Raw genomic sequence first — 13946 nt, forward strand, 5'->3', positions numbered from 1 at the left:
GTATAATTTAAATATTTTTTTCTTTTTTGAGAGTGCACTCTAATTGTGTGTGTGTGTGTGTGTGTGTGTGTAAATTTATTTAAAGCACTGGGCAAAATTTAATTTACTCCTAGAATTCCAGCTCATCTTATGTGCACTTGTGTTGACCTTTTTTCTGGCATACTTAATTTATAAAACTTTTATGTGTGTGTGTGTGTGTATGTTTAAGCAGCTTCAAAATGGTTCTTAAATAGCTATTATAAGGTTATTGTGATATTCAAGGTAACAAAAAAAACCAGGATGTTTATTTTAAAGATCTCTGTTACAAACTTCTTAAACTTTTTACATTTAAATATGTAAACATCTTGAATATGGTTCTTATTATAAAGTAAATGTAAAAAAATTATTACTCTGTTCTACTGCTATTTTTAAGAAAACAGGTTTTCAAACTTATTTCAATCGGGTCTCACTAAGATGCAGACATTCGGGGGTTAACACTCTGGCTTAAACCAAAAGAGAGAAAAAAAAGGTGGGGGACCTACAGTCTACAACAGAAATCTTAAAATTTGGGTAATTAAAAAATGACCTCAGCCTGTTACATTCTGTCATAAATAAAATCTGGGATGTAATTCTGTCTTATAATACATGGGTCTATTAACAAATGGGCTTTTATAAATTATTTTTATACAAAAAATAATTTTAAGGTTGCTTTCTTTCTGGTTTTTTCTATACACATATAAGATTATAAGTTAAAAGGTTTTCACTCTGGAAAAAAATTTGGAGGCTACTTAAAACGCTAAACATTGATCTACCATATGATCCAGCAATACCACTCTTGGGGATATACCCAAAAGACTGTGACACAGGTGACTCCAGAGGCACCTGCACACCCATGTTTATTGCAGCACTATTCACAATAGCCAAGTTATGGAAACAGCCAAGATACCCCACTACTGACGAATGGATCAAGAAAGTGTGGTATTTATACACAATGGAATTTTATACAGCCATGAAGAAGAACGAAATGTTATCATTTGCTGGTAAATGGATGGAATTGAAGAACATCATTCTGAGTGAGGTTAGCCTGGCCCAAAAGACCAAAAATTGTATGTTCTCCCTCATATGCGGATATTAGATCAAGGACAAACACAACAAGGGGATTGGACTTTGATCACATGATAAAGCAAGAGCACACAAGGGAGGTATGAGGATAGGTAAGATACCTAAAAAACTAGATAGCATTTGTTGCCTTCAATGCAGAGAAACTAAAGCACATACCTTAAAGCAACTGAGGCCAATAGGAGAAGGGGACCAGGAACTAGAGAAAAGTTTAGATCAAGAACAATTAACCTAGAAGGCAACACACATGCACAGGAAATCAATGCAAGTCAACTCCCTGTATAGCTATCCTTATGTCAACTAGCAAAAATGCCTGGTCCTTCCTATTACTGCTTATACTCTCTCTTCAACAAAATTAGATATAAGGGCAAAATAGTTTCTGCCAGTTATTGAAGGGGTGTGGGGGAGAGGAAGGGGGTGGGGGGTAAGGGAGGGTGTAGGGTTAGGGTTTGGGGGGAGAAATGACTCAAACATTGTATGCACATATGAACAAAAAAAAATAAGTTAAAAGGCTTTATAAGTTAATTTCAACAACATATATATATATCATATAGATATGATACTGAAGATATGGTTTTTAAAATAAAAGGATAAAAAAATACTTTTAAATAAAAAAAAAAGATAAAGACAAGCTCCCTCTGAGGGTACATATTAAGTTGTCACAAAGATATAGATGCTTATGTAAGTGATTAAGTTAACTAAAATCTAAAATCTAAGCGTTACATTAAAGGTTTTTATAAGGTCAAAATTTAATGTACTGATGTTAAACTAAAACTTAATTCTCTAAGCTCATAACAATAAGACTATCTTAAAAATATTATTCTTAATAACATTCACAAAAACTGTCTTAAAAATGGTTTTTGTTTTGTCAAGATAACTATGAAAAATTTTTGGTGCTATAGGTTAATCCACAAATTTGTCAAGACAACAGAGTTTATTAAAACACAGAGAGACAAAAGGCAGCTGCGTATAGGCAGTACTACTACACTGATAAGAGGGTTGAAACAGATTTACTTATGTTAAGCAAAGTAAAAATAAAAATTTTTTAAAAGGCCAATGTGCACCCTCCAGATAGGATAAAAAAATTTTAAAAACTCAAAAAGGAACACTCCACTAAAAGTCAAGACCTCCAGTTTTTATTGGAGTCAACAGAGTGGAAATGTTAGTCCTACTCCTTCCACATGTCAGGCAGAGGGAAATTTTGGCCCGAGATGGGCAGCTTGGGCCTGTTACTTTAGGGGGCCTCCATGGACTACAGGTTGGTGGGATCCTGCTGTATGTCAGAGCCTTATGTTAAGGTCAACAATCTGGGATATAATACCTTATCAACATCTGAGCCATGATTCTTGGCCATTAGGTTTCCTAACTCCATACTTGGTCCCCATAAATATTTACCTGTGTTCTCTGGTGATTTTTGTTGGGGTTTTAACTACTAAGGTAACTGAGTCATGTTCATTTAAGAGTTGGTTTATGTTGGGGTTAATAATAAGGACAACCATGTTAGGACTAGACCTAAGCTCCCCTTACAGATGGTTTACTAGAAACTCCCCAATCAACCCCAAAGACTGACAAAAAGGCAATTGTTAACCTTTATCTCCACGGATGGATGCCGAGGAGAGTTGGACAGACAGTGACCTAACTACAACTTATCTTTCTTGGTTGCCCAGTAACTGTATCCCTAAGTTACTGCTACTTTTCTACCCCCTATATCTAGCCCAAGCTTGTGTATAGCAATGGGTTCTAGTTCTCTTGCTGGGGTTCCCCACCACAGGGCTCCTGCCTAAACAATAAACCCTGTACTGGTGTTTGAGCCATCTCTCTACCTCTTCCATGCCTCTTATTTTCTAACAGTTTATATACAATTTTCTAGATGACTTCATGGTTAAACAACTGTTATCTTGGGTGATTCTAAACAGTTGTACCCTGTATGTGTCTGTGACTGGGCTATTTGGGTTTACTGAGACTGCTCTTCTCCCCCACAAGGTTTTACTTCAAGAACAACTAAACTAATATGTATATGTAACTTCTATAGAGTTGTGATGCTGTTTCTGGTTCTTATATTTATATTTTCAAGTATATCAAGCCTTTTAAAATACAAAATTTAGATAAACACAGTAACAAAAAGTTAGTGGTACTGATATACTGTTCTGTTAGTTGCTAAAATGTCCATCAGAATTTTAATCATAACTCTTAAGTTTTTTTTTTGTCACACATTGGCAATCTCTTTAATAGCTAGAGACTAGAAATTATAAAATTAAGACTCATTTGTCCAATAACTCTTAAGTTTTTGTCATGACTGTTCTGTTCCTTCTGGGGCATTTACAATCAAGTTCCACAAAAAATGACTCTAATAACTACTTACATGTCAACCAGGTTAGCTTTTTAGACACCTGCTTTTGTTAGATTTTGTTTTATATTGTCCTTGTCTAGAAGCCCACTGCCTAAGCCTCTTTGTTGCTTAAATTTGGCCAAAAAGGTCTATTTGGCACTGACTCCCACCTGATCTGTTAGTTATCCCCTGCTTCCCCCACCACACATGGGATCAAGATCAACCAAACAAACAAAATCCAGAAAAGAGCAAATCCTGGTGATGACCAATCAAGAAAGATCTTCAGTCTAAAGCCATACCACCCTAAACGTGTCCAATCTCATCTGATCTCAGAAGCTAAGCAGGGTCGGGCCTGGTTAGTACTTGGACGGAAAACAGATCTTCAGAAGAGACTGCTCAGAGACAAGCAGTTTGAAGACAAAAGGGGGAATGCCATCAAAGTTCAAATGGAGTCACTCATGCCAGATCTCTCAAAAATAACCAAGGCCGGAGAGGATTGAGAAAGTGGTTCTTACACATGTGTGGCTATCTGGCATTAAAGCCAGATACAAACTCATATTTTTTAGACAGTGTCTTCTACTTAAATAGAGACAAAATAACTATTTTTACTCACTCTAAACATTCCTTCAATACTTAAAGATGATGGTTTTAACTTTTTTTTAAATAACTTGTTTTCTTGGATAATACACGTTAATATGTACTTATAATACATTGTTGCCATGGTAACATGGTAATTTGTCTGGGTAAAAGAATAAAATGTCCAGCTATTAAAACCCCATTACAGGGGCCCTTTTGTTGTTGTCTATCCCCACTACAGTTAAAGTAGCAGAGATTACTCCTTGGATCCACCACAGTCGAGTCAAGCCAGCTTCTCTTGAATGGGAGTGCATCACTGATCAACTTCACCATACAGGAGCACCCTCTGGAACCTGAGTGCCCTTCCTTGGCAGGACTCTGCTTCCCAGGAAACAACAGGTGACCAAAAATGGCAGGACAACAGCCCTGCTCTAGTCATCCCAGAAAACTGACTAATCTACGCAGGGCTGAAGCTTCAGAAGTCGACTCTCCAATGGGACAAACAGACTGTTTTCCACACCAGTTATTTCACTGTAATGTATTGTCACTCCTTGTCTGTACCTGTTGCTGTAGCTTTCACACTACTCATTGCCATAGGTTTGGCAGAAATGGCCCCCACTGATTGGATTTATTAGCTCTCTTCTCTCTTTTGGGCAGGATACATAATTACTGTTTGTTACTGATATGGTCTCCCTTCATGGTCCCAGAGCCCTCATTCTATGACCTATGTCAAAAAATATTGACATAATATTGTTAAAAAATATTGTCACTAAGACTTTGTTTTTCCATACTTACTATTACTGTACAGGCATGGTCATCGGGTCATGCACTCACAACCATACCACCTATCTAGAGTGCTCCCATGGTAATCAGCATATCTGCTTCAATCCCACTTACCTCCTTCAGGAGCAATGGTTAGAGATCAGGAACATCCTCAATCCTGGAAACCTTGTCAGCCACACCCAGGTGTTTAGAACTGATAAACCAGTGTCAATGTGCTTTGATGCATGTGCAGCCACAGAAAAGGGTGGATATAGAGGTACAGGCTATGTCCTAACCTTAGGTGGGGGCCTAACTTGAGAAAGAGGCTATACGTCAAATGTTAAGCATATGTGCCGGGGAGACAACTCTTGGCCATATGCTGATTATTGCCCTTATTAAAGTTGTGTTCCATGGGCCACATGGCAGAAAGCTAAACACACAGCCTCTTTCACAAGGGGAAAGCTGCCCCTGACTGCACCCAGGGCATCTGTAACCTTATAAATTTCACTGTACTTAAGCCATCTGATTAAACACGGGGACAAATAATTAACATAAGGATAGATGAAAAGGGCCTTGACCCTGGGAGTCTAACGTACCTCAAATTAGTAACTGTTATACATGAGAGTTCCCCCTACCAAGTTTTTCACTCCTTTTATGAGGAGATGAGGAATGAATTTTCTATCTCTGCCAAGACTAAAAACTTGTTCCTCTCGCTGGCTGAGTCTATAGCCCAGACACTGAATGTCACTTCGTGCTATGTTTGTAGGGGGACCAACATGGAAGATCATTGGCCTTAGGAAGCAAGGGAGCTAGACCCACGGAAAGATTGACAGGCACCCAGGGGACTATATTGGATCTGTGGGAAGCAAGCTTATATGGTGCTACCTAGAAGCTGGTTTGGGTCTTATGTGCTAGGCTCAATCAGACCATTTGTCTTCTTGCTTCCCCTCAGACAAGGTGGGGAAAAACTGGGAGTCCCCATATATAAAAAAAAATTAAGAGACAAAAATGGGGTGCTTTACAAATTGACAATTGGAAAAATAATGAATGGCCTCCTGAGCAAATTATGTTCCTGACACCTGGGCAGAAGATGGATCTTGGGGCTATTACACCCCTATATAATGCTTAACTACATCATCAGGTTACAGGCTGTTATTAAAATTATAAATAATAAAACTACAAAGGCTCTCAATTTGCTGGCAAAACAGAGCACGAAAATGTACAATGCCATCTATCAGAACCCTTTGGCTTTAGACTATTTGCTGGCTTCTCAGGGAGGAGTTTGCGGAAAATTTAACCTGAACAACTGCTGCTTACAGATTGATGATAAAGAAAAGGTCATAAAAGAGATCACAGACAGAATGAGAAAGCTTGCCCATGTCCCCGTCCAGACTTGGAGAGGATGGGATCCCAATGACCTGTTTGGAGGGTGGTTTTCTGCCTTAGGTGGACTCAAAACTCTGATGGAGCAAAGAGCCTAATCCTAGGAGTATGCTTAATGTTGCCCTATCTGGTTCCCCTGATGCTATGGTCTACCAAGGCTATTATGGAGGTCATTATAGAAAGAAAAATGGCTGTACATGTAATTATGCTATGGAAATACAAACCCCTACATCAAGGTAATGCTCTTTGACCCTGAGTGGGTCCGAGCATCAAAGGAGGGAATAATGTAGCAAGACGGGGGGGCCGGAAAAGAAACAGACAGGCTGTGTTCTGACAACGAGACAAGGGGAGGGCATGGCAAAGCAGAGAGATAAAACTTAAAGAATTGAAACATGAAGAAGCAATGGGACATGAAATAGCTAATAAAGTCATATGCAGCCATATGTGGGTTGAGTTTTGCCTCTTGCTTCTATAACCTGCTTGCAAGGGTATATAAGGTGAGACCCCTTTGTTCTTGGGGCTCAGCCTTTGTGCACGAGTCCGCTGGGTCTGTGCCGGCACAATAAACGTTGCTTCTTGCTAATCTGCTTCAGAGACTCCTATCTCAGCTCATAATTTCCTGCAACACTTCCACTGGCCTATTAGGGTTGATCAAGGTTAACACAGCCTGTAACTGGTGCTTGTGCATAAACAGTCTGTGTTCTGTTGAGTGCTTTGGAGAGAAGTGACAGTGGAGCCCAGAACAAGTGTCCAAATCAGGAATGAGCTGGTCATGGTCCAGAGCACCCAGGCCATGTAGCCTATAATGCGACACATGTGTGAGGAAGGTCTACAGAGGCAGGTCCTCTTGGTCCTGGGGGAGCAAGTCAAGGATGACAACTTTTATTCCAGGACCATTGGATAGAGAAGAGTACCACAAACTCAGTTGTGTTCACTAGTGTCTCTAATATCAATTGTGAGGCTAGTCTTGTTTTTTAGAATCCATATACTTACTTTTTATTAAATTTGTTAATGTTACATATTTCTTGCTCTGCTAAACCATGCCCAGTAGTCCAAAGAAAGAAATAGTAAAATGGACAGTCTCCTCCACCTATTATACAGTATATTACAACTTGATTCATATGCATTTTGATAATTCTGCAATCTAAAAAAATTATAACAAGAGTTGGAATTTAAGTCTGCATTGATGTACTCACCATGACTTAACTCCTACAGGAAAATGCCCTAGTACAGAAAGTTTCCCTTACCCATTTGCTTCACTCTTGCAAGCTGCAAGTCTTCCACTCCTGTATTTGGCAAAGGGATCCATTCCAGATGAATCCAGACTGCATCAACTGGTCACACCATCATGGAATATTTTTATTGAACCCAAGATAAAAATCTAGGAAATTATGAGATGATCTCATCAGATAGAAAGAACGTTTCATGAATCCCAAGGAATCTTGTGAGACCACTCTTGAAGAAATGTTGAAATGCTTGAATTTTGTTGTTTGCAATTATATAATCCTATGATTATATCTTCATGTTACAAAAAACCCCACATAATTATATAAAGAGTATGCACTCAGCCTCACTCTTCTCCCAAACTGACCACCTCAACCTGTCACCAGCAGCCCTCACCTTCTCCATACTGCTGGCCATTGCTCCCTTATGTTGTCAGGTTGAGCTCACTCACATCTCTCACCTAATGGAGTGTCTACTCTCTCTCAGAATAGCCTGGTTATTCTGTTCCTAGCAATTAGCACAATCTATAATTATTTGCTCACTTCACTCTGGCATAATCTGTTTCCTCCATCACAGTAAACCTTCTAGGGCAAATAACTTTGTGTCTCTCCATATGTCAGTCACCTTTCTGCCACTATAATGAAACAGCTGAAGTAAATAACTTATAAATAGAAAAGGTGCATTAAGGCTCACAGTTCTAGAGGGTCCTATAAAACAGTTTACTGTACAATTCCCCCTGCATCTCCTGTTACTGCATCTCTTGGTCACATCAAGAGGCCACACTGAACTATTATAATAATATACTGTATGCAAACATATGAATTCTTTTCTTATGAATTTTCTATTTAATATTTTTGGAGACTTATTTTAGAGACTTATGTCTCTAATTCTGTGTAAGTGTACGCTACATTATAGCATGACACCATTGCCTGAGGGTACATTTCTTAGGGGACACCCCTTCATTAGGCAACACAAAACTGTTCTGATCTCTACTCTGCTTTTAGAAGGAAGTGAGCTTTTTCGTTTATCAGGGATGCTTTTAGGTGTGGCGTAGAATGAGGAACTACCCAAGCTAAGCGCTGTTCAAAGTCTCCTCTTCCTCCCTTTCTATTCTTCATTTTGATAAAGAAACCCAGGGAAAGATCTGAAGGCAAGGTCCCTCCCCAGGCCAGCTCCAGTTTCACAGCTGTGTTAGTGCGGTTTGCTGTAACCTTGAGGTAGTGTGATAAGTTGTAACCTTGTGCTAGTATGATATGTTGTAACCTCCTAGTGAGAAGCTAACTGCCACATTTGCTTTTGTTCTTCCCGCTTGCTTGCTTCTGCATTCTGAGGCATAAAAACCCTGCAGCCTTGAGCTGCTGGTGCGGGTGCCATTTTTGGAGAGATCCAGGGTGCTGGCCCACTAGCATAATAAATCTTCCTTTCCTCCAACCACCTGGGTTTGAGTCTTGTTCTCGCTGGTCTGACATTCTTCCTGCAACAATCTCAATCAATAGCTAGCAACCTGACTGATCCATTGCCTACTGAGTGTGGAGCCTCTGCACTGGCCAGCTCATTCCACTCTTTACTCTTCCAGTTTTGCTCTTCCAGATGCTTGTCAGCCCAGAGGGCTCAGAGTGCCACATTGGGTGTTCTGTAGTGCCAGAGGGCCCTTGGCTGCTGTGCCCAGGTAGGTTATCATTTGTGGACACTGACCTCAAAATTTCCCAAGGATCTCTACTTCATTGCACCCTTCTGGGAAGATACCATATGTTTACAGTTATGCTTTAGCTATATTTTGATTGCATCTTTAAAAATATTTATATGTAAGTACAAACCAAAGTCTATACTTTAAAGGGGACTTTAATTGGTGAGTCTCTGAAAGCCTCTTCAGAGAGTGGAAAACAGGATCTAGCCCTGTCAGGATGGGGTGTCTGCTCCTCTGGGACTCCTTGACATCTAAAATTTAAAATGGTACCTGACATATAATAAGTGGCTATCATTAGCTGTTACTATTGTAAGTTATTACAATGAAGATAATAATCTACATTTCTAGCTTATCTCCTATTCTTACTTATCTTCTATAACAATCTATGGTTTCCTGAGCTTTTGTCTGCTTTTCTATCTGAACATATTTATTCACTATATCTATAAGACTTTTTAGATTATGGGCAATAGAAACCCAACTATTTTTAACTTAATAAAGGGATCTCAGGCAAAGCTTAATCCAGTCACTCAAATAATTTCCTCTTATTTCTCTGTGTTGTGTGGTATTTGCCTTGTGTGTACTCTGGAACTACTGATTCTAGTTTGCATTGCAAGACTATCGGACTAAACCCCTCTAGCCAAGAAGATGGAATGTGCTGATTGAGTTAAGCAGGGCTCACCCCTGGAGCTGGATATAAAGTTCATTTTTAGCCAATCACAGGGAGCAGTAGCTCTTAAGGGGACAATCGGGGCTGTGGCCAGCAGACAGAGCCAATGATGGGCTCATCTTACTGTGCTAGCTACCCACCTAGTGTTCCATCTCAGGCCTGTCTACACTTCCCTTTTGGCACCTGACCCAGTCAGAAGTCCATTCTTCCTGCCAGTGCAGTCCACTTGCGTGCATCTGGCATATGATATGTGATCATTAAATTTGTGCTGACTAATGTTCCCACTTCATACACCTTTTCTGATGCCAGCAGTAAACATGGTTTCTGTCAGTAACTTAGAGCTTGTTTGTACCTTGCTGGGGGCACTTACAGTCTGCCCTGTTTTGTGGTTGTTTGTATGCTTGTCCTGGCTTCCTCCTTAGATTGGACTGTAGTTGACATGAAGCTAGTCTTTCCTCCCTTTTCTTTCCTGGTGTTGAAGGGACCCAGTAGATAAATATGACTTATTTAACAAATGAATAAGGATGTGAATGGCAGATTAATAGACTGAAAATGACAGTTTGGGTGATGAATTGCTGCGGATTTAAAGCATGGGACTGAGTGACACAAGAGCAACAAAGCAAAGAGTCTGGGGCTCAGCAAAGGAGGCCACAGAACAGGAGATGGGACAGGCAGAGATAACATGGCCTGCCCAGTGGCATGTGTGGATTCATGTGGGCGGCTGGGACCCCTCACTGCAAGGAGGCTGGTGAGGAGGACAGGTAAACAGGTCTGGGCTGCACTCTGAAAGTTGGGACGCTGAATAAGTATTGCAAGTGTGGGCTCAGTGGTGAGATTTGTGGTTTTGATTGATCACTTAGCAGTTGATCGCTTACTCGGGATTTTGCTGGAAGAGGAGACTAGAGCAGAGCTTGGGCTCTGACCAAGAGCTGTAGTAGCAGTTCAGGTGGATTGAAAGGTATCCCAAGGGCAGATGAGCAGGACAAGGTGATTGGCAAGGCTGGGGAGAAATAGCCATGAACCCTGCCTTCCAAGGAAGTCTGAGATACCTGAGCCCCTGGGTTCATACCTCCATCATTCTCCGTGCCTTCCTCTCTTCTCCAAAGGGCAGAGCTGGGAGATAAACCTGAGCAATAAAGTGCAGGTAGCAAGGGGCTCAGCAGATTATACAGCTAGACAACTGTAGACAAGTTCCATGAGCTCCTGCAACCAGCTCCATTTTCCTGGACACTACAGTCTCACCTGTCAAGAAACTGAATCTTACAGAGCCCTGTCTGCTGTAAAGGTGTGGGTGACATGGATGTCCTGTCATAGTTAGCTGAACATCAGAGGTGGCCAATACAAGTCACAGTCAGGAAGGAGAAGGCCAGGGATGACTGCACCCACTACCAGATTGAAGGGTTGCCCAGGGCTCTTCTAGGAAATGGAAAGAGGGCACAGGACTTTCCCTGAGCTTGAGTCTCTTTGTTTTTAGTGGGGACAGTGGCAACCATCCCCACGATCATGTGGCATGGTGTGGTGCAGTTATGTGTTGTGTGTCCTGCTCTGTCCTTGCATGCAATCTCTGATGCAGTCTTCATACTCTCTGTTGAGGCAGGTCTATCATTATCCTCTTTAGAAACGAAAGGACTAAGGTGAAGGAGCACAGTAACTCATTCTTTCACACATCATTTCTAGGTGGCACTGCTTTGGATGGGAACACTTGGCTTTTCCCCCTGAGAGTTTCAGAGACTGTGCTCATGGCTTCTGGACCTAGACGGGAAGAGATCAACACTGTCCAAAAGACAGAAGCACAGAAGGTCTCACTTGGCACTGCTAAGGAAACTGAGCTTGCCTTGCCTCTGATCCAACAAAGATGTAACTGACAACAGATTTCCCACCCTGTGACCAAGATACAGCTGATGACATAACAGTAGAGCAGACACCAAGAATTACAGCCCAGGGCCACAGCAGCGTGGGTCACAATCCTGAATAAGAGACTGGCCCTTGCCAACCAAGTGACACTGTTCTGTGAGTCAGTCCACCAGAAGTGAACCACAGCAGGGTGCAGCCCATCAACAGCTTGGAGTTTGCAATGCTGACTTGCACACAGGAACCCACTGTAAAGCCACTGTGCAGTGCATTGTGTTAGTCATGCAGCACTGGTGGCCACAGTAAGTAATGAAGCTCAATGCATGACTCCTCGTACATTTCGCTGTTTTCACTGAGGCTCTAAGAGGGACCTGACAGAGATCAGTGACTCTGCAAGTACTGCTCTGTGCCACCACTCAGGCCCAAGTGGTGGAGGCTCTGGTTATGTGTAGAGTTTCCAAAGTTGCCCTGGGCCTTAGCATCTGGCTGGCATACAGGGAAAGAGAGGGCATGGAGGACCTACTTGGTCCACTGGGACTGCCATAGCAAAATGCCACAGGTGGGGTGACTTAAAAGACAGGTATTTACTCTCTCCCAGATCCCAAGTCTGGGAGTCCCAGATCAAGGTGTCAGCCTTGTCAGGTTCTGTTGAGGGACCTAATGACCACATTTACCTTTGGCCTCTAAAAGCCCAATGTTCACATCTGATCACACTGGCTGCTAGGGCTCCAACATGTGGACCCAAGGCTCATGTGGTCTCTCACAGGCCTCCTGGGAAGTCTGGAGCAGGGCTTGGAAGCTGCATGTCTGCTTTTGTCTACATGCCATGCCATGCTACCCAGCCACAAGCAGGAGTGAGAAGTATGTCCAGCTGGGCACCCAGGGGAGGGACATGAATTTGGGGATAGATGTCCCATTTCCACTAAATCCATGCCAGTGGGTTTCCTGCCAGCATGGAAGTAGAAGACATATAAGGAAAATGCCAGTGGTGGTGATCCTTCTCTTCACAATAGGCATAAAGCTGATGAAAGCCTCTGGATATCTCAGTTCTCTACTGACACATCACTTCCAAATTTAGTAGTTTCAAACATGTTTTCATATATGTCTTTGTCAAGTGGTTCTGGCTTAGGATCTTACAAGGTTGTAGTCAAGCTGTTACCTGGGGCCAAAGTCCTTTGTAGCCTTGTCCTTACTCTCATCCTCAATGGACTTAGCTTCTGTGCTGACTGGATCCATAGCATAGATGTTCCACTGGACTACTGAGTGTCCCTACAATTTGGGTGACTTCTTGAAAGTGAAGGGCCCCAGGAAGTGAGCAAAAGGGACACCACAATGCATTTATGACCTATTTTTAAGAGGGCACATCAACACTTCTTCATGTTCTATTTGTAAGAAGTAACCTGTGAAGTATTACCACACTAAGGGGAGAAGAATCAGGCTTTACCCCTTTTTTTTCTTTTTTGAGTCAGGGTCTCAGTGTGTAACTCAGGCTGGACTTGAACTTGAGATCTTCCTGCCTCCACCTCCCTGAGTGTTGGGATTGCAGGCATATACCATGACAGCCTGCTTAAACTTTGCCTTTTGAAGGGAGATATATGAAAAAAATCTGTGGGCATGACTAAATTTAATCCATAAAAAATTGGCCCAGAAGCCACCTAATAAATTTGATTTGGTGGTTCTGATTTTGTTGATAAGTGTAGCAACCTGACCACACACCAGCCATGAGAGTCGAGGATAAATTCTGAGCTGCCTTGAGACTCAGTTATGTCACCTGTTTAGTAGAGAGGTTGTGGCCCTGCCACATTCCCAACTCTAAGAGACATCTGTGCCTTCAGTATACATCCCTGGGCAGAGATGATACAGAGAGACCTGTACTCAGGGCTTACTTCTCCCTGTTGCATGTGGCTGTACCCTTTGCCTACAGAGATCCACATGCCTGCCAGTTCCTTCTTTTCCCCTTCTGCCTTAAGAACCAAAGTGTAGTGGAGAGTTAATTTGCTGGCCTCATGCATTCCTTAGGGATCTTCAGTTCTCACATACAAAGTGGGAAATCCTATTTCCCAGTCCAGATAGCATATGGAGGTTTTGGCCTCACAACTGGAAAGATGTGCTAACTAACTTTTAGCTATTGGAGTGAGGTAGGTTTGTGTTACTCAGACACGTTGACTTTCCTATAGTTTCTTTAGATGAGATGGACTTGTGGCAGGGTCCAGACAGGAAAACAGAGAACACACTAGTAATTCAAAGAGAAGGAACTTAGCATAGATGTTGGAAGGCTAAAAGGGCAGGGCAGATACTGAAAAGGAGAGGAGAGGCCAAGCTTATCTGGCAGAGCTCAGGCTGGTGCCACATAATGGTGAAGGGGTCAG

This window comes from Castor canadensis, chromosome 1, assembly GCF_047511655.1.
Source record: "Castor canadensis chromosome 1, mCasCan1.hap1v2, whole genome shotgun sequence".
Lineage (NCBI taxonomy): Eukaryota > Metazoa > Chordata > Mammalia > Rodentia > Castoridae > Castor > Castor canadensis.